Genomic DNA, 26,553 nt, shown 5'->3' on the forward strand with positions numbered 1-26,553 from the left:
ATGGATTAAAATTTAAAACTATTTCTGAGAATTGAAGAAATGAACTACAAAAAAGTAATAAAATACAACTATGCTGTTGAGTTCTTAGTAGATGCATATCTCTAGTAGATTAACAAATGACAGGAAAAAAACAAAAATAAACTTAAAAGTATTTCTAGATGGTAAAATGTGAACTGCTGTTGAATTTAAGTAATGTATATTCTAATGATTATTGGACAAGTGAAATTTTTAAAGTATAAGCATATTGACTGTGAAACACTGAGAGGCAGTAGACTGTTGCCTATGTCTCATAAGATGTACTATTAAGAAGTTCATAGAAACCCCAAAGGCTACAAAAATCATCCACATAGTTTATTACCTTACTTCAACTGTCTGTCATGTGTGGTTATATTTTTTCATTTGATTATTTTTTTTTACATTCCACCAGCAGTTTCTGCTCTCTCCTACTCTCCCAGTCGATCCCTCAACCTCTCCTCTGCCAGCTCCACTCCTCTGTTTCTCTTCAAAAAAGAGCAGGCCTCTCAGGGATATCAAACAAGCATGGTGCAGTAAAACTAGGCATCTCTTTTCATTTTAAAGGTTAAAGAGGAAAATCAGTATGAGCCAGGGATTCTAAAAGCAGGCAATGTCAGACCCTGCTCACACTGTTAGGAGTCCAACAATAAGACCAACTACACAACTGTAACATATGTGCAGAGGTCCTAGTTTAATCCCATGCAGTCTATCTGGTTTGTGGTTCAGTCGTTGTGCATACATAATAGCCCAGGTTAGTTGACTCTGTAATCTTCTTTACCCTCCTGGATTCTTCTTCCCTCTATTTAACTGTAGTTTTAGTATTTCATATATATATATATATATATATATATACATATATATATATATATATATTTTTATTACGTATTTTCCTCATTTACATTTCCAATGCTATCTCAAAAGTCCCCCATACCCCCCCCCACTCCTCTACCCACCCACTCCCACTTTTTGGCCCTGGCATTCCCCTGTACTGGGGCATATAATGTTTGCAAGTCCAATGGGCCTCTCTTTCCAGTGATGGCTGACCAAGCCATCTTTTCATACATATGCAGCTAGAGTCAAGAGCTCCGGGGTACTGATTAGTTCATAATGTTGTTCTACCTATAGGGTTGCAGTTCCCTTTACCTCCTTGGGTACTTTCTCTAGCTCCTCCATTGGGGGCCCTGTGATCCATCCAATAGCTGACTGTGAGCATCCACTTCTGTATTTGCTAGGCCCCAGCATAGTCTCACAAGAGACAGCAATATCTGGGTCCTTTCAGCAAAATCTTGCTAGTGTATGCAATGGTGTCAGCGTTTAGAAGCTGATTATGGGATGGATCCCCGGATATGGCAGTCTCTAGATGGTCCATCCATTTGTCACAGTTCCAAACTTTGTCTCTGTAACTCCTTCCATGGGTGTTTTGTTCCCAATTCTAAGAAGGGTCAAAATGTCCACACTTTGGCCTTCGTTCTTCTTGAGTTTCATTCGTTTAGCAAATTGTATCTTATATCTTGGGTATCCTAAGTTTCTGGGCTAATATCCACTTATCAGTGAGTACATATTGTGTGAGTTCCTTTGTGATTGGGTTACCTCACTCAGGATGATGCCCTCCAGGTCCATCCATTTGCCTAGGAATTTCATAAATTCATTCCTTTTAATAGCTGAGTAGTGCTCCATTGTGTAAATGTACCACATTTTCTGTATTCATTCCTCTGTTGAGGGGCATCTGGGTTCTGGCTATTATAAATAAGGCTGCTATGAACATAGTGGAGCATGTGTCCTTCTTACCGGTTGGTACATCTTCTGGATATATGCCCAGGAGAGGTATTGCGGGATCCTCCGGTAGTACTATGTCCAGTTTTCTGAGGAACTGCCATACTGATTTCCAGAGTGGTTGATTCCACTCAGTGTGTTCCAAATGTCTATGGTGACATTTATATTCCTGTTTTTCAAATCCCTATGATGAGGCTGGAAATTCACTTTTTCACTTTTCTCAGAGCATGAGAAAATGAGTCTTTCATCATGGAAGACTTGTGTCTTCTGGTGCTTTATTGCACTCTAGAGCTTCATACAAATATCTGCTCTTTGATCATATGTGAATCTCTTCCTTAGTTTTCTGTTTATTTCACAAATCTATATTATTCACTCTTCAGACAATGAGTATCTTGTCTTTGTAACTTTTGACATATTTGGAATCATAAAAATATAGCAGCTTAGGATTTATCATGCTGCTTCTATTTCTACTTTCTTTCTACCTATATCTATTCACCTTCTAACTTAATTCTGTAAACACTCCACTGAAGTTTTCTTGAAGACAGGAAATACTCTTGCTAGATTACTATAACTTAAATAAAGGGAATGTTCACTAAGTCATTTGAATTTGATGGGGGCCTGACTCCTACATTTTACAGATAATTTACACTTTTGTTATAGAATCCCTTTTAAATTATTTATAAGACCTATTTGGGAATGGGGGTTTAGTTCAACTGATGCAGCACTCATATGTACAAATAAAGATCTAAGTTCCATCCCCAATATACAGGTAAAAATGCCAGTCATGCTAGTCAAATAGGTTGATTGTATACAAGGATATCTCATATGTTCAATAAGAAGGCATCATTCATGACAGATGGATATGGGAAGTTGTCAGAATTAAAATGAATTCATGCTAGATCTGGTAATGTCTTGCCTGTATTCTGGTCACTTGGGAAGGGTGACCAGGAGGTCTCCAAGTTTGAGGCCTGCCAAAGCATAATGGCACAAGGAAGCATCAACCCAACAAGATGAAGTTGCTTTTGATAGCCCTTCCAAAAGTAACTAATGGCAAATAGGGTTTGTAGAAATGTTTTTTATGTCTAGTCACCTGACTCTAATAGAATGTAATCTAACTTTGATTTCTGCTTGTATGTATTAGTTTCAGACCTCGGTATATTTCAGCTCAAAATATAGCAGGCAAGCATGCTTGACAATGTACATCAAGAGGAACTTGTCTGCTGAAGAATTCCTTTCTTGAACCTCTCAGCTATACGCATCTCTTTTATTATTATTATTATTATTATTATTATTATTATTATTATTATTATTTCACCTAACATCCCTAAAACAGTCCCCTTCCCTCTTCTCTTCCAAGTCTTACCATGATTACCTTCTCTGAGGAAAAGGGGAAAGGCCCCATGGGTACCAAACCTCCTTGACACAATAATTAGCAGCAAGACTAAGCACATCCTCTACAACTGAGGTCCAAGAAGGGAGTCCAGTTAGATGAAGAGAATCCAAAGGCAGGCAACAGAGTCAGAGACAGCACCTGCTCCAATTCTTAGGAGACCCACATGAAGACCAAGCTTCAAAACTGCTACAAAGGTGTAGAGAGCCTAGGCCTACCCCTGCATATTCTTTGGTTGTTGGTTCTGTCTCTGTGAGTCCCCACGGGCCCAGGATGTTTGACTCTGTAGGTCTCTTTCAATTTTATTTCCCTCTCTTCCATAAGACTCCACGAGCTCTGCCTTATGTTTGGCTGTGGATCTCTGAATCTGTTTCCATTAGCTTCTGGATGAAACCTTATAGAAGACAGTTATGCTAGCCTATTTCCTGCAAGCATATCTGGGTATCACTAATAGTATCAAGGGTTGCCTCTCTCCTAAGGGATGGGTCTCAAGTTAGGTCAGTCATTGATTGGCTATTTCCTCAATCTCTGGTCAATCCTTATCCCTGTGCATCTTGTCAGCAGGACAAGTTTTGTGTCAAAGGTTTTGTGGGATAACCTTTCTTTAATAAACCTATTGATGTCTTCGAAACCTAACCCTAAGGACTTCAGGTATGTAGACTATTTTGTTCCTTTTTCCAATGTGTTCACATTAAAATCTCCAGGTATAATGCTATGCACATTTAATTCCAGGGTCAGATAGACTCCCGAGGCTTACTGCCCTAGAATATGTGGTGAACTCTAGGCCAAGGAAGATATGCTATCTAGCTATCTACAAAACAAGACACATAATGCAGAGGCATGAAACCCAAACTTGATTTCTAGCAGATTTCTCTCTCTCTCTCTCTCTCTCTCTCTCTCTCTCTCTCTCTCTCTCTCTCACACACACACACACACACACACACACACACACACACATATATACACACACAAAGACAGACACAGACAGCTGACAGAGAGAGACAATAGCAAGTCAGATATCAGCACAGGCATAGACAAAGAGGAAGGTGTCCTTCCTTCTGAATAGGTCTGAAGTCTGAGAGACACTATAGCTTTAGGTCAGTGAGTCAGATTATTAATATTAGAGATTACCTCATATCCCTCTAACCTGTTGAAACTCTGTGAGATGTCTATTATAATTTGGACATTAGGAATCTCTTGCAAGTTTCCAGATTGCCAGAAAGTCATGAGTATTGTTTCAGAATTACCAAAGGTAAGATCAACCATTTCTCCTTCCATTTTCCTGTATTTTCTGGATAAGTAGCTAGCCATATTCTCATTCTCAAATCTTTTATTTTCTTTGTTGAAGTCAATCAGTGAAAACGCTTGGTATTTGTATCACTATCATGTTTTATACTGAGTTTTCTATTTGATTCTTTGACATTTTGATCTTTATTTTAAGACAGTGCAGCAAACTAAAGAACATAGAGGATGAACCGGGACTAGCTTAGAAAGAAACACAGGTGGGTCTCCAATTAACAAACAAGAAGTGTCCCATTGGTTTATACTTTGAAGGGCATTCTTTCCAGTCTTTTCATTCTCTAGAAAGATTTTATAGAAAGATTATCCAGAAGTGTAGTTACACAGTTTTATTCTATGAACATAAAACATTGATTATTCTAAGGTCATTAAGAACTCTTTTGACTGAATATTTTGCTGGCATAACTTGTTTTTATAAACAGCTGCACACTTTACTGTTAGCCTCTTAAAATTCTTAAGTTGTAGTTATAAATGAATTATTCACTTTAATTGTGAACTCCCATACCTCATCCCATGTATGAACAAGGCAATAAAGAGAATAACTCACTTTCTGTGGATAGCAAGGCAGTCAAGTTGCCTTCTACACTCAACTTTTAATACAAAATTCTTCCTTTACTTTTTTAAAACCATCATATAAAAGTTAATATTCACTTTACTATGATTGAGTCAATAGACTACTTTTATATGTTCATATAATAGGAACTGCATTATACCTAGACATTTCATCATGCCCACATCAGAGAATGGCATCTTGGGTGCCTAAGTGGGTCATATTTTAGCTCCTTTACAGAAGATTTTGAGGCACAATGTTAGCTCAGATGTGTACTTTCAGCTTTTGTGAAAACTGAAGCATGAAGACCCCCAAGTTTCTACCTGTGATCAGAATATTTTTGAGCCACCCTGGGAATCTTAGTGAGACCCTATTTCAAAATAAGATGTAAAATGAGGATTGAGGATATAGCACACTTCTCCAGCATACACATGGTCTTGGTTGCAATCTCCAATATGGGGAGAAAATAAAAATCTTTTCCAAAACTAATGAGTTGAAGCTTGTCCAGGTATATGTGAAGTACATTATTCCCAAGATTTGTCACATTAGAGGTCATTATAAAGAACACATACACTTAATGGTTAAACATGTCTTGTCAGCTGAAACGCCTGTTTTCATTTTATACAATGATTTCTGTCCTTTTATTTTTATTGCTGATGATTGAGTATAGATTTGGGAATCATCAATTATAGGCAACATCTCTTATTCCATGGTTCTTTATTAAGCTATACACTAACTTTTAAGTATGGCAAAAATAAGTTGGTGTTGTCCTAAGCAGACTCATAATTCATGGGGTAAGAAAACTTGAGAGGTCTTCAGTAGAATGTATGCAGAAATATCTTTGGGAAATGTCCCTGGTATCTCTTTAAGTGAGATGATCAGTTAGGAATTTTTCTTTTTGATCTTCTCATTTTCCTTCATTCTTCATGGATGGGCCTCTGATAAGTGCCCTGGGTCAACTGGTGGCCTTGAGCCCGGAATGGAACTGAAAGGCAAGTAGTAGGTCCTGAATTCAACCCTGGCAGACCTGCTGTACTGTGCTGCCCAATTATTAGCATATTTTTCCTGTGTCTGAGTCAGAAATGGGCTTCTCTTTTAGTTGAGCCATTATTGATTTTATTCCTTCTCATATTTATTTGGAACTGTTTTTGACAGAATAAGGTTCCATATGAATGATGTTAGGATAACTGGAGTTATGCAAGATTGGTGAGTCATTGAAATGAACGTCAAATATAATCTCAGTAACTGAGATACTCATCATATTAGCAAAACAACAACAACAACAACACAAAAACAAAAACAAAAAAAAAAACAAAACAAAAACCCAAAAAACAGGCTATAGAATAGAATTACATTGGGTAGAGATTCTTGGAAAAGTAAAACAACATTTACATGAAATGTTTTCCTTATATTATAGTTCCTTCATCTAGAGCAAGATTTTTAACCCTAAATTAATTCCTTCAGATTTAATTCCATGACAAGTTTCTTTGTAGATATAATTTCATCCCTGGAGGAAGGCCTTTAAATTGTAATCAGAATCTGGAATTTCAGGATGGTTTTGAAAATAGATTCATTGCATTCATCTGAAAAAGAGCCTCTTGTACTGCAAAGAAGCTAACATAGGCTATTTGAAATCCACTTTCATCATTCACTATCTTATTGTGAACAAAGAAAATTGAAAACTACTTCACATTTTCATTTCACATCCCATGTTCTCACCCCAAACATTTTACAAAGTACTACATAAAAAAATTATGTTTACCTTTTCTAAATTCTATTAAGACTCTGAATTTTTCAAATACTTCTTAATGTGTCTGGTACTTACCTACTAGACTTTTGATTTCTTGAACACAAGTTTCAAATTTGGACCTCTGTTAGATTCTATTTACACAAATGGCTTAGGCTTAGCCAACAAAAATTTAGAGAACGATTATATTCTTTAAACCATTTGTCATTTTTATAGTTTGTATACTGCATAACTTTGTCTGAAAATTTTCCTTTTGAAAACAATTCAGTAAGGGAGGTCTCCAAGTTGGACCCGGGTTTAGTCATTGGAACGTGTCTGAGAGACAGAACAGATGGTGAGCACAGCACATAGCTAAAGGGGACATCTCATTGCTTATCTTCGGTCCCTAACTATCCAGGTGACAATAAAAATTAGATCTGTACATAAGTTTCTCCTGAAAAGTTAGACACAAAAATGCCAACTGCTTACTGCCATGAGACAGGTTTTATTCTGTAGAAGTTTGGGTGCAAGTGTTATAATCAAAAGGAAAAAGTGATCATGTGTTATTGTGAGATAACAACTTAATTTCATGATGCCCTTCAAAAAGCATCATTAAATTCTATGACTCAGAAGATCATTTATGCACATTAGCATTCAATGCACCTATTGTCAATATTGTTTAATTCTATCATGTTGATGTTTATCAGTTCAATTCACTTTTACTGGGATGTTATGCCTTCTTGGACATTCTAGGAGGAAAAACGCTTGGGAGAAGTATGTAATATTAGATCCATATGCAATTGATCTGAGAGATACTTCAGTGTATAGGGTATCTATTCAGATGTGAGCACTAGCCTCTGACCACTTGGAACCTGTATAAATGCCATAAGGGTATGATGGTCCACCTGTAATTTCAACCTCAGAAGTTATACAGAAATTCCCAGGAGCAAGCTGGCTAATAAGAATAACTATATTTGTAACACTAAGTTTGACTAAAAGACAATGCCTCATCAAAGAAAAGGAAAGAACAATGAAAAATGAGTTTCAATGTCAACCTTGGGTCTCTACATGCACACTATGCCCATGTATACACACATGCACACACTGTTATGTATGCATAAACAGGCATAACAATTTTAAAAATACTCCTTACAAGAACTTTCCATTTATCCCCTACAAAGTACGGAAATAATTATGAGACATTACTTGCTGCTAAATGGCTGTCTTACTTAGACCTTAGTGGGCAAAGTATTTGCTCCTGAACATGAGGACCAGAGTTTATATCTCTAAGAGACATGTAAAAGGCCAGGATGATGGTGCACACCTATAATCTGCACTCCAATGATGCTGACATATAAGAAACTTGGCTTTGCCAGACAGCCAGTGTAGCTAAAGCAGCAAGCTTAAGATTCAGCAAAAATCCTTACCTAAAGAAATAAAGTGTAGCTATCTCTTGTGAGACTATGCCGGGGCCTAGCAAACACAGAAGTGGATGCTCACAGTCAGCTAATGGATGGATCACAGGGCTCCCAATGGAGGAGCTAGAGAAAGAACCCAAGGAGCTAAAGGGATCTGCAACCCTATAGGTGGAACAACATTATGAAATAACCAGTACCCTGGAGCTCTTGACTCTAGCTGCATATGTAACAAAAGATGGCCTAATCGGCCATCACTGGAAAGAGAGGCCCATTGGACACGTAAACTTTGTATGCCCCAGTACAGGGGAACGCCAGGGCCAAAAAGGGGGAGTGGGTGGGTAGGGGAGTGGGGGTGGGTGGGTATGGGGGACTTTTGGTATAGCATTGGAAATGTAAATGAGCTAAATACCTAATAAAAAATGGAAAAAAAAGAAAAGAAATAAAGTGTAAAGAGTTTAAAAAAGCCATCCTTCATCAATATCTATACACATGTATAGATATGTACACAGACACACACACATACACATGAATGGATTACTAACAAATTGAGACAAATAGAAATCTAAATTTCATCAATGATAAAGTGAAAAATATCCCTTGACTTCATGAGAAGTGGAGTGCTTATAAATTTCTCCTGAATAAATCTTATTTACTTATGTAGTTTCTTATACCCTTTCACAAGCTTAGTCTCCAGGATTCGTTTCTGAAGATACAGGTTCTGCATTATGCCTTCAGAGAGCAGAGCAAAAGTACTTCATTAGTATATAGAGGCTAAGCAGAACAACTAGAACTGATGAGATTCATGGCTATTGTCCATCTAAACTCACTAGAAAGAACAACGTGTACTGTTACAGCATTGTGTCTCCAAGTGGGAATACTTTGCCTCAGTATTGATAATTTCCTTCCATGCAACATGGTTCTTCAAAGAAACAGAATAATGTGTTTGTTATATATGAAGGAGTAATTATGACAATCACTATGGCCAAAGGCTTAGAAATAGGAACTCAAAGCTGAATTAAACCGCAATTTGAACCCAGGGATTCTGATGTCCAAGGACAGGAGAAAATACATGACTCAGCCGCAGAAAGGGGTGGTTATTATCTCTTTCTTGACCATCTTCTGAAAGATAAAGATCAGCAGAATCACACTGCCAAAATAGATGTCTGCAGTTTGCTGATTAAGTACTTCAGAAACACAATTGCCACCACATCCAGAACTAGGATTTTACTAGCTCTTTGAGTATCTTTTGGCCCATGTAAGATGATACCTAAAATTAACCACTTCTTCCCTCTTCTATAAGCCTTTCATTATATGGCAGTGTTGGTATTTAAATGATGTCCAAATTTCTTATTATGAATAATGCAAGCACATTAGGATACACCCATCCTTTCTCCCCAGTGAGTTACATATCAAATCCTTAACTTACCATTCAAGATCCTTCTGAACTCACCACAGAATATGTCAACCAAACTCTGTAATTAGTTTCTTTGTATCATCCTCATATGATGTGGTTCAGTATCTCACACATATCCATGTCTAGATATGTCAATTAGCTTAGTGAGAAGAGTCTTGAGTGGCGTTAGGTTTATTCTTATAAGAGCAGGATAAACTAAAGCTAGCAACATGGAATAGAAAATGTCACATGTTGTCTAAGGACATTTCTTTTTAGTGTCACTAAACAGAGTATTGTTTCTGTTCTTGCCCTGATGGATATTGAAAAACAAATCTGTGTTCATCTCTATTTTACAATTCTACTTTGTTTCTTCCAGAGGACTTAATCTATAATTACTAAATTTACTATTGACTACTTACCCAGTGTCTTTTTCCTTTTCCGTGTTGTGAATCTTCTTTTTTTTAATTTTTTATTAGATATTTTCCTCGTTTACATTTTCAATGCTATCCCAAAGGTCCCCCATACCCACCCCCCCAATCCCCTACCCACCCACTCCCCCTTTTTGGCCCTGGCGTTCCCCTGTACTGTGGCATCTAAAGTTTGCGTGTCCAATGGGCCTCTCTTTGCAGTGATGGCCGACTAGGCCATCTTTGGATGCATATGCAGCTAGAGACAAGAGCTCCGGGGTACTGGTTAGTTCATATTGTTGTTCCACCTATAGGGTTGCAGTTCCCTTTAGCTCCTTGGGTAATATCTCTAGCTCCTCCATTGGGAGCCCTGTGATCCATCCAATAGCTGACTGTGATCATCCACTTCTGTGTTTGCTAGGCCCCGGCATAGTCTCACAAGAGAGAGCTATAACTGGGTCCTTTCAGCAAAATCTTGCTAGTGTATGCAATGGTGTTAGTGTTTGGAAGCTGATTATGGGATGGATCCCTGCATATGGCAATCACTAGATGGTCCATCTTTTTGTCACAGCTCCAAATTTTGTCTCTGTAACTCCTTCCATGGGTGTTTTGTTCCCATTTCTAGGAAGGGGTAAAGTGTCCACACTTTGGTCTTCATTCTTCTTGAATTTCATGCGTTTAGCAAGTTGTATCTTATATCTTGGGTATCCTAAGTTTCTGGGTTAATATCCACTTATCAGTGAGTACATATTGTGTGAGTTCCTTTGTGATTGGGTTACCTCACTCAGGATGATGCTCTCCAGGTCCATCCATTTGCCTAGGAATTTCATAAATTCATTTTTTAATAGCTGAGTAGTATTCCATTGTGTAAATGTACCACATTTTCTGTATCCATTCCTCTGTTGAGGGGCATCTGGGTTCTTTCCAGCTTCTGGCTATTATAAATAAGGCTGCTATGAACATAGTGGAGCATGTGTCCTTCTTCCCAGTTGGGACATCTGGATATATGCCCAGGAGAGGTATTGCTGGATCCTCAGGTAGTACTATGTCCAATTTTCTGAGGAACCGCCAGACTGATTTCCAGAGTGGTTGTGCAAGCTTGCAATCCCACCAACAATGGAGGAGTGTTCCCCTTTCTCCACATCCTCGCCAGCATCTGCTGTCACCTGAGTTTTTGATCTTAGCCATTCTGACTGGAGTGAAGTGGAATCTCAGAGTTGTTTTGATTTGCATTTCCCCGATGATTAAGGATGTTGAACATTTTTTCAGGTGCTTCTCAGCCATTCGGTATTCCTCAGGTGAGAATTCTTTGTTCAGCTCTGAGCCCTATTTTTTGATGGGGTTATTTGATTTTCTGGAGTTCACCTTCTTGAGTTCTTTATATATATTGGATATTAGTCCCCTATCCGATTTGGGATAGGTAAAGATCCTTTCCCAATCTGTTGGTAGCCTTTTTGTCTTATTGACGGTGTCTTTTGCTTTGCAGAAGCTTTGCAATTTTATGAGGTCCCATCTAACTACTTCAGTCTATTCTTCCAACTTGATCTTCACATAGTGATTAATACCAACACATAATCCATTTTAGTTAAAGGAATCCTTTTCCAATGTTTGTTTCTTATCCAATGTTCTCTTTATTCCACCTACAACCAATTTGCTTTAAGTAGGTAACCAAAAAATTATTTAAAAGACTCCATTAAAAGACAGCAAGCAACAGTTATGCTGTACTAATTATAAAGAGAGATATTATGTGGCTAATTTGTTGATTATTTCTACTTTACTTCTATTTCATATAATAATATCAATGCATAAGAAATCTTGCTATCTGGAATTTGATAGATCTTTAAAAATTCTTTTATATTCCTGGAAATTTATGTATACATCACAGGTCTGAGAAAAGCATACTGGATCATTGGTAATCTCAGTTTAGTCAGTTTAGAAGTTGGTGGCATGTTTACTAGAACACATCATTTTACAATTCCTGGCAAAAATGTATCCATATCCTGGAACCAGGCTTTATACTAACTAACCAGGATTTTTTTTTTTGCAGTGATTCTTGTTCTGATATATATTATATTTCATTGTACTTTTTAATGTTCATGGTTCCAGTAGCTATTAGTATTATATTTTATATTTTCACATGTATTTTCAACCTGTTGTAAGCATACTAATAATCTCTTTACTCATATACATATATATGAGTATATATATATATATATATATATATATATATATATATATATATATATAATATATAAAAGAATCCTTTGATGAACATGCATGAAAAATATTTTGTCTGGACAATATTTTCTCTTTCATCTGGACAAGCTATGTTTTACATTGAAAATTTTAAATGTGATAGTATCTAATTTTTCCATCTTTCTTTTAATTTCCATGTTCTAATGTCATATCAAAGCATCTTTTTCTAGGCTTACATTCCAAAAATATTTTATTATATTTTCCCTAAAGTATTTACAACTTCCCGTATTATATCTAAGTTCATTCTTCTTGAGTTAAAGCCTTTATAATATATGAAATTTACATAAATATATATTTATCAGAAATGCAAAGTTGTCCTTTCAGTATTAGTTGAAAAAGCACCTTTATCTGTCAAACTGTTTGTATAGTATTTTGAAGTGCCATTTTAACAACTATTAAATTGTTTAAGTAGTGATGCAGTTGGTTTGCATTCCATACTAGTGATGGTCACACACATGTGTGAATATGCTATAAAACATTAAATTGTCAATGTTACTGGCATGTAGTTCACACACACAACAGTGTATTCTACATATCAATATCACCGTTATAAAAAACAGTTTGTGGTTCTATTTCTGGATATTCCATGTGGATCCATTTATCTAGTTTCTGTCTCTCTGCCAATATCACACTCTCATGATTAATGTAAGTATATGGCTAAACCTCATTATTGAGAAAATATTTCTTCCACATGATAATTTTGTATCAACACTGTTTTAGTGATAATGTGTATAGTGGCACATACATTATAAAAATTTTTAAATATGCTATTTATTGGCAGATAGTAATAATATTAAATAATGAATGAATTTACTATCATAAATATATACACATATAATATACACTGATCATATTTACACAGAACTTTTGGAGTATCTAATGGTAATTTTCTTAAGGATATAGACATATTTATGAGAAATGTGTCATGTTTTTATAGTGTCTTTCAGCATGAAAGCCACATACAACTTTCACTGAACCTTTCTAACTTTCAATATAGATCCTATATGTGTACTTGTGAAGTTTATACAAAAGTATCTCAGCTCAATTACAGTGGCTGTAACATGTCCTAATCTCCAATCTTAGTGAATGTTAATATGATTGATTCTGTGTATTGGTCTTCCATGCCAGAGCATTATAGAACCCAACCTTTGAATTTTTAATATTTAGAACTACTGGATTTTCACTGCCTTATATGGCTAAAGACACAGGGCAGTGGGATGCACATGTCCATGCTAAACTGGCTTCAATTCCCCAGTATTACAATACAGAAAAGTTTCATACAGTCTTTCCTCTGTGCTGTGATACCAGCTTTTACAACAGCCAGCACCTTTCCTCCTGAAGTCCATGAAGATCTTGAGACTGTTATAAAATGGCCCTGATTGGGCACATAAAAATACTTATTAAAATATTCTTGCTATTTTTGAGTCAGTCATTACCAAAGTTTCTCAACATACCACGTCTAATTAAAAGGAAGAGGGTAAGACATGGTGGGGTACCAACCCCAAGTGATATATCGTCAATGAAATGACTATACCAGAAACTCAGAGCAACTCTTGTAAGACAGGTAGAAAACATTGCATGAGACAGAGAACCAGGTCCCCTGTGCCAGATTGTGTCATCTGGATAAGACAGGGAAAAATTCACCTACAAAATTTCCACAATATAGTTACCTGAACAACACCAACATGACAATAATACAAGCTGTATGTCAACTTGTATAGGTGGCATTCTACATGCTCCCACCCCTACATGAAGAGCTACAGAGTTGATAGATTCTGAGAGAGAAAGAGTTAGTTACCTCTAGGAAGAAGCTCCTGTATAAGATGCCCAGTCTCAGGGGGTCAGACCTGGATAACTGTTCACATGAGCAATGCTAAATATACTCAGGAGGTTGTATATACAAGTATATATAAGGAGAGGTGGGAATGGTATAGATACAGTGCTTATGTGCAAAGTATGCAAAAAAAAAGGGTTTTAAAAACCTACATTCTCAGTTCTACAATTCTTATTGAATGGATAGGGAGCATTCTTATTTTGCCCTACATGTAAGCTCTGTCAGATATTATCCACGTGTAATTACTTTAGCTTAACATGTTTCATTCTAAATTTTCCTCAGTGAATTCCTAAAATCTTTCATTCCCTCATCATTCTTAAAAAGAACTTAACTTACTATTAAATCTTCCTTTGGACTGTTTCTTTTATAGAAAACATTTATTTATTTATTTATTTATTTATTTATTTATTTATTTATTTTAAACTCCAGATTTTATTCCCCTCCTGGTCCACCCTCCAACTCTTCCACATCCCATACCTCCTCCTCACTCCCCTGTCTCCATGAGGATGTCCCCACCCTCTACCCCTACCCTACCAGATCTCTAAACTCCCTGGAGCCTCCAGTCTCTTAAGGGTTAGGTCCATCTTTTCTGACTAAACCCAGACCTAGCAGTCCTCTGCTGTATATGTGTTGTAGACCTCATATCAGATGGTGTATGCTCCCTAGTTGGTGTTCCAATACCTAAGAACTCTCTGGGGTCCAGGTTAATTGAGACTGCTGGTCCTCCTACAGGGTTACCCTCCTCCTTAGCTTCTTCCTGTTTTCCCCTAATTCAACCACAGGGGTCAAGTGACAAATACCCAAGATACAGCCCATGGAACTCAAAAAGTTCATCAAGCTCAAGGACCTAAATGAGGATGCCTCAGTCCCACCTGGAGGGAGAGGAAAGCAACCACAAGCAGGGAGGGAGGGGTCTTGGAGGAAAAGGGGATGGGGTGGGTGGAGAGGGGAACATGATTGGATGTTGGTTGGGGAAAAAGGACTGAAATCCCTGAGAGCCAGCAGAAAGAATGGAAACATGCAACCTCGGGAGATGGGAGGTGGAGGGACACTCCAGAATGTACCAGAGAGCTGGGATTTGAGAGACTCTCAGGACTCAAAGAGAAGAAACTTAGATGAAATACCCTACATTGGGGAGAGGGAACTTGTAGAGCCCACCTCCAGCAGAAAGATGGGACATCAAGTGAGGGATGGGGTTGCCATTCCACAGTCAAAACTCTGACCCATATTTGTTTCTATCTGAAAGAACTGCAGGAATGGAAATGGAGAGGAGTATGATGAAAAGAAGGTCCAGTGACAGGGTCAAAGTGGGATCTAGCTCAAGGAGAGGCCCTGAGATCTGACACTATTATTGAGGCTATGGAGCCCTCATAAAAAGGGACCTCTCATGACTGCCCCCTGAAAGATCCAACGAGCAGCTGAAAGAGCCAGATGCAGATATTTGCATCCAACCAATAGACAGAAGCTGCTGAACTCTGTGGGTGAATTGGACTGTTTTCTTAAATAGGGCAATAATTTATGTACAGTAGATATATAGACACTAAGTTTACCATATGGAAATTCTTAGCAGATCTATATTTTCCCAAGTCTGCATTATCCATATCAAGAGACCAAACACTTCATCATACACATAAAATTCCATAATATCATGCTTTAAATAATCTAGAATTTTCCCTCACACAAATATTTAGAAAGTTTAAATTGTATTGTTGTCTTTTTATCCTTTTTAAGATAATTTTTAAAATCTGTTCTTCTCCCTTATTTTACATGCTGACTGCTCCCTCTCTCCTTCCAGTCCTTTCTTCCCACATCTCCCCTTCCTCCAATACATTCCTCCTTCATTCCCCTTCAGTAAAGAGCAGGTCTCTCAGGAATATCAACCAAACATGGCATATCAGGTTTTCATACGACTAGGTGCCTTCCCTCATAATAAGGCTGTATGAAAAAACCCAGTAGGTGGAAAAGGAACCCAAGAGCAAGCAAAAGAGTCAGAAGCATATTTCACTCACAATGTTAGCAGTTCTGAAGCAAGAGGAAGCCATACAACTGTAACATATATGCAGAGGGCCTAGGCCACATCCATGAGAACTCTCTGGTTGGTGCTTCAGTCTCTGTGTGCCCCTATGGGCCCAGGTTAATTGATTCTATGGGGATTTTTTTGTGAATTCCTTGAGTCCTCTAGCTGGTACAACCCTTCCTTTCCCTCTTCCTCAGGATTTCCTGAGCTCTGCCTAATGTTTGGTTGTGGTTCTCTGTATCTGTTCCCATCAGTTCTTGGATGAAACCTCTCAGATGACAATTGAGCTAGGCTCTAATCTATGAGTATAGCATATCATTAATAATCACTGCATTGACTTTTCATTTGTTTGTTTGTTTGTTTGGGTCTATCCTATGTCTCTGGGCTATGCATACTCTGAATTCTGACCCTCTGGGCAGTGTCACATTTGGACTTCCTCTTGTGCAGTGGGTCTCAAGATAGACCAATCATTGGTTGGCCACTGCCACAATGTCTGTTCTTCATTTACTTCAGCACTTCTTGTAAGCAGAACAAATTGTAGATCAAATGTTTTGTGGCTGAGTTGGTGTTCCAGTCCTTCCACCAGAAGCCTTGACTGTTCCAACAGATGACATTTTGAGCTCCATCTTCCCCCTTGCTAGGAGTCATAGCTGAGGCCACCCTCATAGATTCGTGTCTTTTATTTCTGTACAGAACTTAAGTACCTATTTCACCATAGCTATCCCAGCATTCTACTATGTTTAGTTCTTTTCATACCATTTGATGATTGCAGCTTTGAATGTCTCTTCATAATGTTTTTCCTTGTATGATGCATTCTTAGAAGATTTGAGGTTAACTGTGAGAGACCTCTGTGCTCATGATGGTAGATAAATTCCTATACAGGAAGTCTAAATTCATATCTGCTATATCTCATTGGAATTTTATAGTTTCTAACTTTCTCTTTTAGATTACTGGACCAGAACTAGGAAGCATAAATTTTCTTTTTATACCTAGCAATTAACACTGATATGTTTTTTCTATGTTAATTTCTTATTTATACCATAAAAAAGATCAATAACTTTGTGTCTTAAACACCAATCATTATCATCATCGTCGTCATCATCATCATCATTATCATTAATTTTACCATTTTTGAAGGCCAGTGATTTAACACAAGTCTGTAAAGACACTGATAATACTAGTACAGAGAAGTGGGTCACCTTTTGGAAGTAATGAGTGTTTCTTATCCTGGGGCTTCTGCTGCTGTATTAAAGCAGTAGTGTGGCTTGCCTCTTTCCATTTTCCTCTCCTCTCTCTCCTTTTCTTCATCTCCTTTTGTTGAATTTCCTTCTTTCATCTCTTTAATAATCTTTGTGATTGCCTCAGGCCTATTCATGCATCTAGAATAACCTCACTGTGTGAAAAACGTTACATTGACCACATCCACAATGGCCTTTTCACCATTTACTATAATATATTAATAACATTAGAACAATATGTCTTGGACATTTGGGTGTTGGTGGGGGGGAAGCTATCAAGTTTTTCCACAAATTTTAGAGATAAAGCAGTCTATCTCGTGGTAGAGGTCTTGAAGTTTTCTGTGCTGTATATCATTTATCACTGTGGGAAATGAAAACATGGTTTTTGGTGTCCAGCAGTGATTTCTGCCACAGCTCCAGGAAATCCATTCACATGGCATCAGATGAGTGGTACCACATCCCAGAGAGCCACCCAAGCTCATGGCGACATGAATTACACCATCAGCATAAATCTCCTTTTTATTCTCTCACAGTTTATATCCTTTTAACATCAGCATACATGCACATATGCATATGTACCAGTTGGATATGTTTCTGTTTGTTTGTCTGTTTGTTTGGACTACCATATCAGTGAGTATGAAACAATAAAGACAGCCCACCATTTTCTCAGAGGAAGTTTGCCTTCATGTTACATGTGACAACCAGGCTTCATAGCTAAGTGCACTAAGTGCTAAGATTTATCTGAGTACAAGCGACTAGTAAATAATTGGAGTTGACATAATATATAGTAGCGTATCCCTGGGTAAAGGCTCTCTAAACAATTGTTTAGAGATAGTTGCTAGATGCACAAAAGGGGCTGTGTATCTACCTTCATGATGTCTTTTGATATTATGGAAAAATAATTTTGATATTATGGAAAAATAGAGACATAGGGATTACAACGCAGTTTAAGTCTCTTGGGCCTCCAAAGAAGATTTCAACAAGCTGTCTGTGAGGATAGAAGCAGTGGAAAGGGGGAGGAACACAATTGGTTTGGCAATGTCTCATCTTAAAATAGTTCTATAGGATTGATGGATGCGTTGGATAAAGGGAGGCCTAGGCTGAACAGCTGAAGTGTCATAACGTGTGAAGTGTAGAATCTGCGCAGGCAACAACTGGCACCTGCCTACTCAATGTGCACTTCATTCTATGTTTCTATGTATTAGTAATTTTTGAATAAATGTTCGAAAAGGACTTGTCTTCATCTCTTATACAGCTATCATTTATTGAGTGCTTAGTGTGCCTAGTGTGTTTAAGAACTTTACATTTTTTAGCTCACGTAATTCCCCTATTATCTGCTCAAGTTCAACAATGTCATTATCCCCATTTTCTACAAAGTCAAGCACAGAGGAGTTGTATATGTTCTAGCTTAGCCAGCAAGTGGGTAATTTAAGATAGTGGGCTGCTTTACACCATCATTTCCATTCCAAACATCTTCAGTTAGAGGTACTTTTAAAAGGCTATCGGGATTATCTTCATGAAAGGGTGAGGTGTGGGAATATATTATAAGTGAAATGGAGACTGTAGTTCATGAACCTTTAAAGTAAAAAGGGCAGGCATGGTGCCTTTTTGTGCCTTTAATCCTAGCACTCAGGAGGCAGAGGCAGGCGGATTTCTGAGTTCGAGGCCAGCCTAGTCTACAAAGTGAGTTCCAGGACAGCCAGGGATATACAGAGAAACCCTGTCTCGAAAACAAACAAACAAAACAAAACAAAACAAAACAAAACAAAACAAAACGGAAGTAGGAACCACCCTGGTTGACATGTGGATTATAAAGTACAAATCTGAGCAATGTATGTCATTGTCAAAAGAGGTCATCTGAGAATGGATTTGCATGAACGGGTTGAATTTTGGCCTTACTCAATAATTAATAGGAAGCTACTCAATGAGTTCTAAAAAGAACATGTTATGTTTACATTTCCATTTTGAATCAGGTATCTTGACATCACTGTGAAGAATAGATTCCAACTAGCATTTTTTTTTCTTATTTATCCATTCACAGGTGAAAAGGCTTCTACAAAGCAGAACAGGTTAAAGATCAATAAGTGGTACACATTAAAATGTCTTTGAAGGACATTTTGGCTTTTTCATGTTAAATGTGTCCTGCAAAAGCTCAAAAGCAACCCTGATATAGCCGTCTTGTGTGAGACTAAGCCAGTGCTTGGCAAACACAGAAGTGGATGCTCACAGTCATCTATAGGATGGAACACAGGGCCCCCAATGGAGGAGCTAGAGAAAGCACCCAAGGAGCTAAAGGGGTCTGCAGCCCTATAGGAGGAACAACAATATGAACTAACCAGTACGCCCCCTCCAGCTGTGTCTCTAGTTGCGTATGTAGCAGAGGATGGGCTAGTCTGCCATCAATGGGAGGAAAGGCCCTTGGTCTTGCGAAGATCATATGTTCCAGTACAGGGGAACACCAGGGCCAAGAAGCGGGGGTGGGTGGGTAGGGGAGCAGGGCAGATGGAGGGTATAGGGAACTTTCAAGATAACATTTGAAATGTAACTAAAGAAAATACCTAATTAAAAAAAAGTAACTCTAATCCAATAGAAACATTTTTAGCATTAACAGATAGATGTGCAGAGGGTTGGTTAATTATTCAGTTTAAGACAATGATGGGAAAGCCAATCATGCTTTGTCTGGTTTATTTTCTCGTTTCCTTTCAAAAATGAGCACCATTTGTTTCTATCTCTCATGTTTTCTGATTCAGATCACCTTTATAAATGACTTCATGAAACCATTGACTTCTGATTCTGAGAAATATGCCACTACCTGAATTTTATTTATTGCCACAACTTTCATATTTTAAAGAAAGAACAGTGACTTGTTGGAAGCATTTCAGAGAAGAAATTAGAATACGATTAATTATAGATATTATTGAGGCATATTAAGAATACTCGGAATTTAGTTGGTTGGGTTGGTGTACATCCTCACTCTAGCACATTGGAGGCACAGGCATGGAAATCTCTGTGAGTTCCAGGAAAGCCTAATCTACTTGAGTTCCAGGCCAGCCTTGGCTACAAAGTTAAACTCTGGTTCTATTTTTAAAAATGATTTTAGTGAAGTTATGTGGTTTCAAATTATCCTTTATTTCCCCCCTAACTTTAGTGATTACCTACAAAAGTAAATTCAAACTTCTCATTTATAACAGAAAATATGGTGATTAAACACAATATGACCAAACAGGACAAATGGTCAGTACCTGCCTCTTACTATAATGGACCACAGGTAATATGTCATGAATACAGAGGGCAATGGACTAAAATCTGTAATAATCATTGATACATAGTGTGGTTCATATTTATTTTTAATCATGAAGAAACAATTAAAAAACAAATTGTAATTCTATCTAGGTTCTTCTTATCATTATGTTTCACAAAGAGTATAAAAGTCAAGGGACTCCCCTCTATACTAGGAAAGTAGGAACACACACACACAAACACACACACACACACACACACACACACACACACACACACATACACACACTATGGTCCTTAATTAGATGTTAGAACAGTGAAACAGAAAAATTGTACCCAGCCAGAGAGTCTAGTCTGTACTGATTCAATCTATAATGTGAAAGGGTAGCTTGTATAGTAGAGTGTAATTGTGTGTCAGTGTTCATTTCCTTAGTTTGGGTAATTGTATCATAGGTATATAGGTGAATACTGCTTTTTTTGAAGAAAAATATTTGGTATATCCTTGGAAACCCTGTTTATAGATGAAATCAAACAATACCTATTGTGTACTCTGAAGTGATTTAATAAACATACATACTATAGTAGAGGAGAAATTGTGAGATATAAGGAATAGGAAGTTAATACTAACATTGTTAACATTTTATATGCTTAGATTAACATTGCAAAAGAATTTTAAGATTACTATGTTACTTAGTTTTCCCATGTATTCTAAATTTGGAAATTCTATTAAAAATTGCAAAGATGTATAGATAGATAGATAGATAGATAGATAGATAGATAGATAGATAGATAGATAGATATGATATGATATGATATGATATGATATGATATGATATGATAAATTTAGCATGTGAGTGGTTGTATACTTAAAATAACAGGAGATTATGCAGCTATACCGTGTTTGGTATATGAAGTTCACATTCCTAGAATAAAAGATGACTTCTGTGGTTGACCCTTCCTGACATGTTGTAAGACCATATAGATAAAGGATGGGATACAGTACGAATGCAGGCAGAAGTTTCCCAGGGAAAATCTTTTAAATTTTCTACATGGAAAGACAACCTGGACTCTGGCTTAATATGTGATTTAACTTGTATTCTTAATGTAAGCATTTCCCTTTGTTTCTGTAAATGAAATGAGGGAAAAAACACATTAGTCCATTTTTTTTCTAAGTAAAGTAGAAAAAGAAAAAAATGTGTGCCTTACTCCGTTTCTCCATGTAGTATATGCTGCGATAGGTTAGACCCATTCTAATGGACACTCTATCTGCTCAAACCCTGCAGTAACCATAAATAAAGAACTCTGTGAATTCAGCTCGCTCTCGCCAATCCTTGTCACTGGGGTATCTGCTTTATCATCTTGTCCTGTCTCCATCATTCTAATGGCAAGCAGTTGCCCTTAAAAATAACAACAGTTATCTGTGACTCCTCTCATGCAAAAGCTGGAACGAGGCTTTTTATAGTTGATAGAAGAGTTGCCAAGGAGGAAAATGAAAAGCCCCTGTCATATACCTAGCGCCTATGCTCCCTGGAGCTGACCAAAGATTTCAGATGCAGAACAGAGGCATCCATGATACACCACATTTGGGAAACAGCTGATTATAAATAATAATGACCTTAGTGGATGATGAGAAATGCAGTAAACCTTGTCTGAGCCAGACAGGATGATGGAGGGGATACAAAAGTAAGGCATAAAATCTGTAAGGGAAGCAGATGCTCAAAGGTTCTTTTCATACCCCAATAGTTTAAATCAGGAATGAATTCAGTAGGTGCTCAATAAATATTTGTTGACTCAATAAACAAAGGCAGTGTGAAACAGATTTTCTAACAAAAGTTAGTGAATCACAGTGTGTTTATAACAAATATCAACTATCTTCAAATGGTATCTATTTTAGAAGATGAGAATTCTGAGAAGAGAGCATAGAAAAAGATGCTCATCTATTTAGAGATAAGGACAGAGACAGAAAGAACATATATAAATGGAATTTAATTTGCCTATGAGTCATGTCTGTTGTGTTGGTGATGGGATACAGGAAGAGAACAATAAATTCTGGTGTGACATTAAGATATGTTTTAGTCCTAATTATCCCTTTCCTTGAATTGTACCAATAAAGATTTACCTGATAATGTGACAATGGCTATAACAGACACCATGGTCTGACAAAAAAAAAAAAATTGCCTAGTGCTAGGAATAGGTTACCTCTTTTGGAACTGACAGCCAGTGATATCCCATCAATCCCAAACCCTAAGGAATATTCTCAGTGTTCTTTCTTGCCCTCAAGAACTTTGATATAAAGACCACATATTTGAGTTGGAGAATATGAAAAAAAATTCAGATAGTTCATACCTACAAGCCCTGTCCTTACTTGCTAGCTTTCATGAAGGTAGAAGATACAATTCACACCAGCAAAGGAAAAAAAAAATGAAATCATCTGTCTTACCCAAATGTGAACCCTGAAAGCTACCATGATGTCTGATCAGTGGTGAAATGGGCCACAAATGTAGAAAAAAGAAAGAAATCAACAACAAAATAACTTCTTACTTGTATATAGGGTCTACTGTACAACTGAAATCCATAAAAGCCATTGATATCATGGTGAAAAAAAAGGGGAGCTACTATAGTGGATATAAACCCTGGGTCACAACCTCCAACTGTTAAATGGACATGGTATTAAAACTATTCCTAATGATTATCCTTATACCTATGGAATAATTCTTACATCTGTCAGATTCCACCAAAGACCCACATCTGGTCAAGATTCAGAGGGTAAGAGTCTGCAGAATAATTAGCACCCAGTGGGGCTTCTGTACCAAATGCACCAAATGAGACCTCTGCGTCAACTCCCTTCTAGGGTGATGCAGGGTTCATTGCAGGTGAAGAAGAAAGATTTTAAGAGCCAGAGATGGAGGATAAGTAAAAGGAAATACGTTTGGAGAATACAACAAGGCAGTTGCAAATAGGAACCAATGTGGCTGAAATGGCATATGTAAGACTCGTTTAAACTTAAGCCAGACATAATTCTAGTATGATGGGTAGAGATAAATATGATGTCTCAACCCTAGGTGAAGAGCTGTTGGGTGAGGGAGAATCAGTTTGTTTTTATGGGTGCAACCTCTGGTAGGGTGTCTATAATCCAGTGAATGGTCATACATCCAAGGATATATGAAAGGAACAAATATGAGAGAAAACACATTTTCTTTTCAAAATTATGTTTCAAAATCTAAAGTTTCTTTGAAAGGACAGTGTAGTATACTACCGCAACAGTCACCTAACCATTTGTTTTCTTAGCTTTTGAAAATCCTATCATTCTGTCTTCCTGTCAGGGTTTCTTACAAGGAAACCTTTGATGTAATAGTAACTCTCTCTGACTTGATGCTGTCCTGTGCATTGTAAAGACATTGGGCAGCCAGACCATGCAACTACCAGTTGTAACAAACACAGATCAGTCTTCCAAAACTTTCTGTTTATATTGGAAGGAAAATGGAAAGTTCTTAAAGATTGTTGGTCAATTCTTGGATGATTAAAAAAAATCATCATTTGCTTGTACGTTTTATAATAACTATAAGAAATAACCCTCATAAGACAATGTTATTCTATACACCTAAAAAGATACATACATGCTGGATACATACACACATGCATATATAAAATTAATACAATCATTTTACCAATGCTCACTCAAAATATGTGAAGCAATTACTTATAGGTGTGGCACCCATTAAGTCGCAGGCCAGTTTAGTGTCATTTTGACATATTTTAACATGGACTGTTTTCCCTAGAGAATTTTAATTTTCTGAACCTGGCCCCTCCCCTCTGGGTTATTGTTACAGAAATATGATAGACTTTTGGAAATGAGCATGGCCACAGACTTCCTTATATAGATCTGAACCTTTAACATGTGTTTTGATATAATTATAGGTGCCATTACTTCTGTTTAGAAAATAAAGTTTAGTCTCAGCTGTATAGATTCTAGTGGGTGTCCTGGGGAGCAATTTTTGAAAGATCCTCTTCTTTGGAAAATTTGTTCCCAGCTGGAGGAAAGTCATAGTTGTCTCAGCTTTTGACTCTGACTTTTAGTAAGAGAAATGAAGAAGAGGAAAATATGTCCCCTTTCTGGAGGATGCAATGAGCAATTGTATGCACATCTGGTGACTTACTGCTGAAGACTCCAAAGCATTTAAAAATATTGATTAAGTCTCAACCTGTTGGGAAATTGTTGCCAGAACTTTCCTTTTGTCCCTAGAATTGCTGAAGCTCTGAGCTTTATTTAACTTGCTGAATCTTGTATTATGGCCAGAAAGAGACCTCTGGAGTCGTGTTCCCCAGGATCTTATTATTCTTGACAAGAGTTGTTAAAATTGCAGGCTCTTCAACATACAAACAAAAAAGCAGCATCATACAATTTCAATACAAAGATGTATGCATGTATACCACACACATATACATATAGATGCATATGTATATATGTAAACATTTTGAAATAGATTAAGATTCATAAGTGATATATTGTTTTGTTTTTGCAAAAATAATTATTTGTAATTACTGTTTGGAGTTTTCCCTGCCTCTCTTCAGTGTATTTATTTCAACATTAATTGGCTTAACATGAAATCAAAAAGTGTTCCAGGTTTATCCTTTTATTCTAAACCACTTCATGTGTTAAGTGGTATGTCTCAAGGGAAAGATGTATGAAGAATTCAGGGTAGTTAGAAATTTTTAGTTAGAAATTATCACCTGCAATTAAAAATAAGTGCAAGGCATATGATGTCAAAGTGAATATATCACATACCATAATCAATGATGAATCAAAGTAATTGCCATCCAAGCTGAGCATAAATGTAACCCGAAACCAATTAAGCTATTTATTTCAACTATACCACTGAATAAACAGTTTAGTATTTTAATTTGCTCCTCTTTTTCATCTGCTCCAGAAGTACATTTTGCTAAGAAGATGGAGACATACAATTGCTATTTAATTAGCCTATTTTGTCAGTACCTCACAGAAGCTTCATAAGTAAGTGTGTTAAAGTCTTCATAACTATGATCTTGATAAGAACTACAAATGTGGAATTTTCCCATCGGTTTTACAATACTCACCAAATTGCAATGCCCAAAGAATTGGCTTAAAAAAAAAAAGACTTGGAAATACTTGCAAATACACGTTGAACCAATTTGAGTTAATTAACTTTAGGATAACATTAGCAGAGTTTAATTGCTGTCCCTTTGTTCCTGACACGGGGCTGTGTTACTACTAACTAACACAGTTGCAGTGCTAGAGTTGATGAGGATGCTGGAGTGTCTGGGAAATACATCTGTTACTAGGCAAGTATCACATAGGAGAGCCATTTGTCTAGTTATTAACAAGGTTATCATGGGGTCTTCATCTACCTGTCACCTGTTGTCTAAGATCAGAGTCTAAGCCCTGAGACAGATCAGTCTATGGTAAAATAGAGCACGAATGTTTTCCACAGGAGATAACCTAGTGACAAGGATGGCCACCTCTCTCTATTATAGGTTAGTATAAAAAAGGAAGCTGGAACAATCTAAAAGTCTAACTTAGTGGTAGAGTGTCTGCCCTGGGCCTGATACTCAGGAATACTAGAAAACAAACAAAAAAACCTCTTAGGTTAAATAAAGCAGGACTATACCCATAAAGGCACACCTTCATGGTCATCGACATGAAGATGGCAAACTTTGACCCTTATCTAGAGTCACTTGAGTAGAGTTTGTTAGTTATAGCCTCCTCCCTAACCTCAACCTGTCTTTTGTTTGTCCTTCCACATAATCCCCAAAATGTCAGGGTTTTAAGTCTAAAGACTGGATTCTGAACCCCCTATGGCAAACACAAGTCACCACTTACACATTGGGTAATCAAAACTTCATTTCCATAACTAGACTAACATTGAATTAATAGTGATCCTCCTGCTTCAGTCTCAAGAGCATTGTCCTTTACATTCCACTGAGAAACCCACTTTCTCCTATTTGGAGCAGTCTTTGAAT

At 37.2% G+C, this 26,553-nt stretch overlaps 1 protein-coding gene across 7 annotated transcripts in view; it reads left to right on the forward strand.

Annotated features, from left to right (window-relative positions):
* The window catches only part of Cntn4 (contactin 4), a 1,022,510-nt gene that overhangs the window by 413,333 nt on the left and 582,624 nt on the right, over positions 1-26,553 (forward strand). The gene's annotated exons all lie outside the window — the stretch shown is intronic.

This window comes from Mus musculus, chromosome 6 (genome assembly GCF_000001635.26).
Source record: "Mus musculus strain C57BL/6J chromosome 6, GRCm38.p6 C57BL/6J".
NCBI classification, from domain to species: Eukaryota; Metazoa; Chordata; class Mammalia; order Rodentia; family Muridae; genus Mus; species Mus musculus.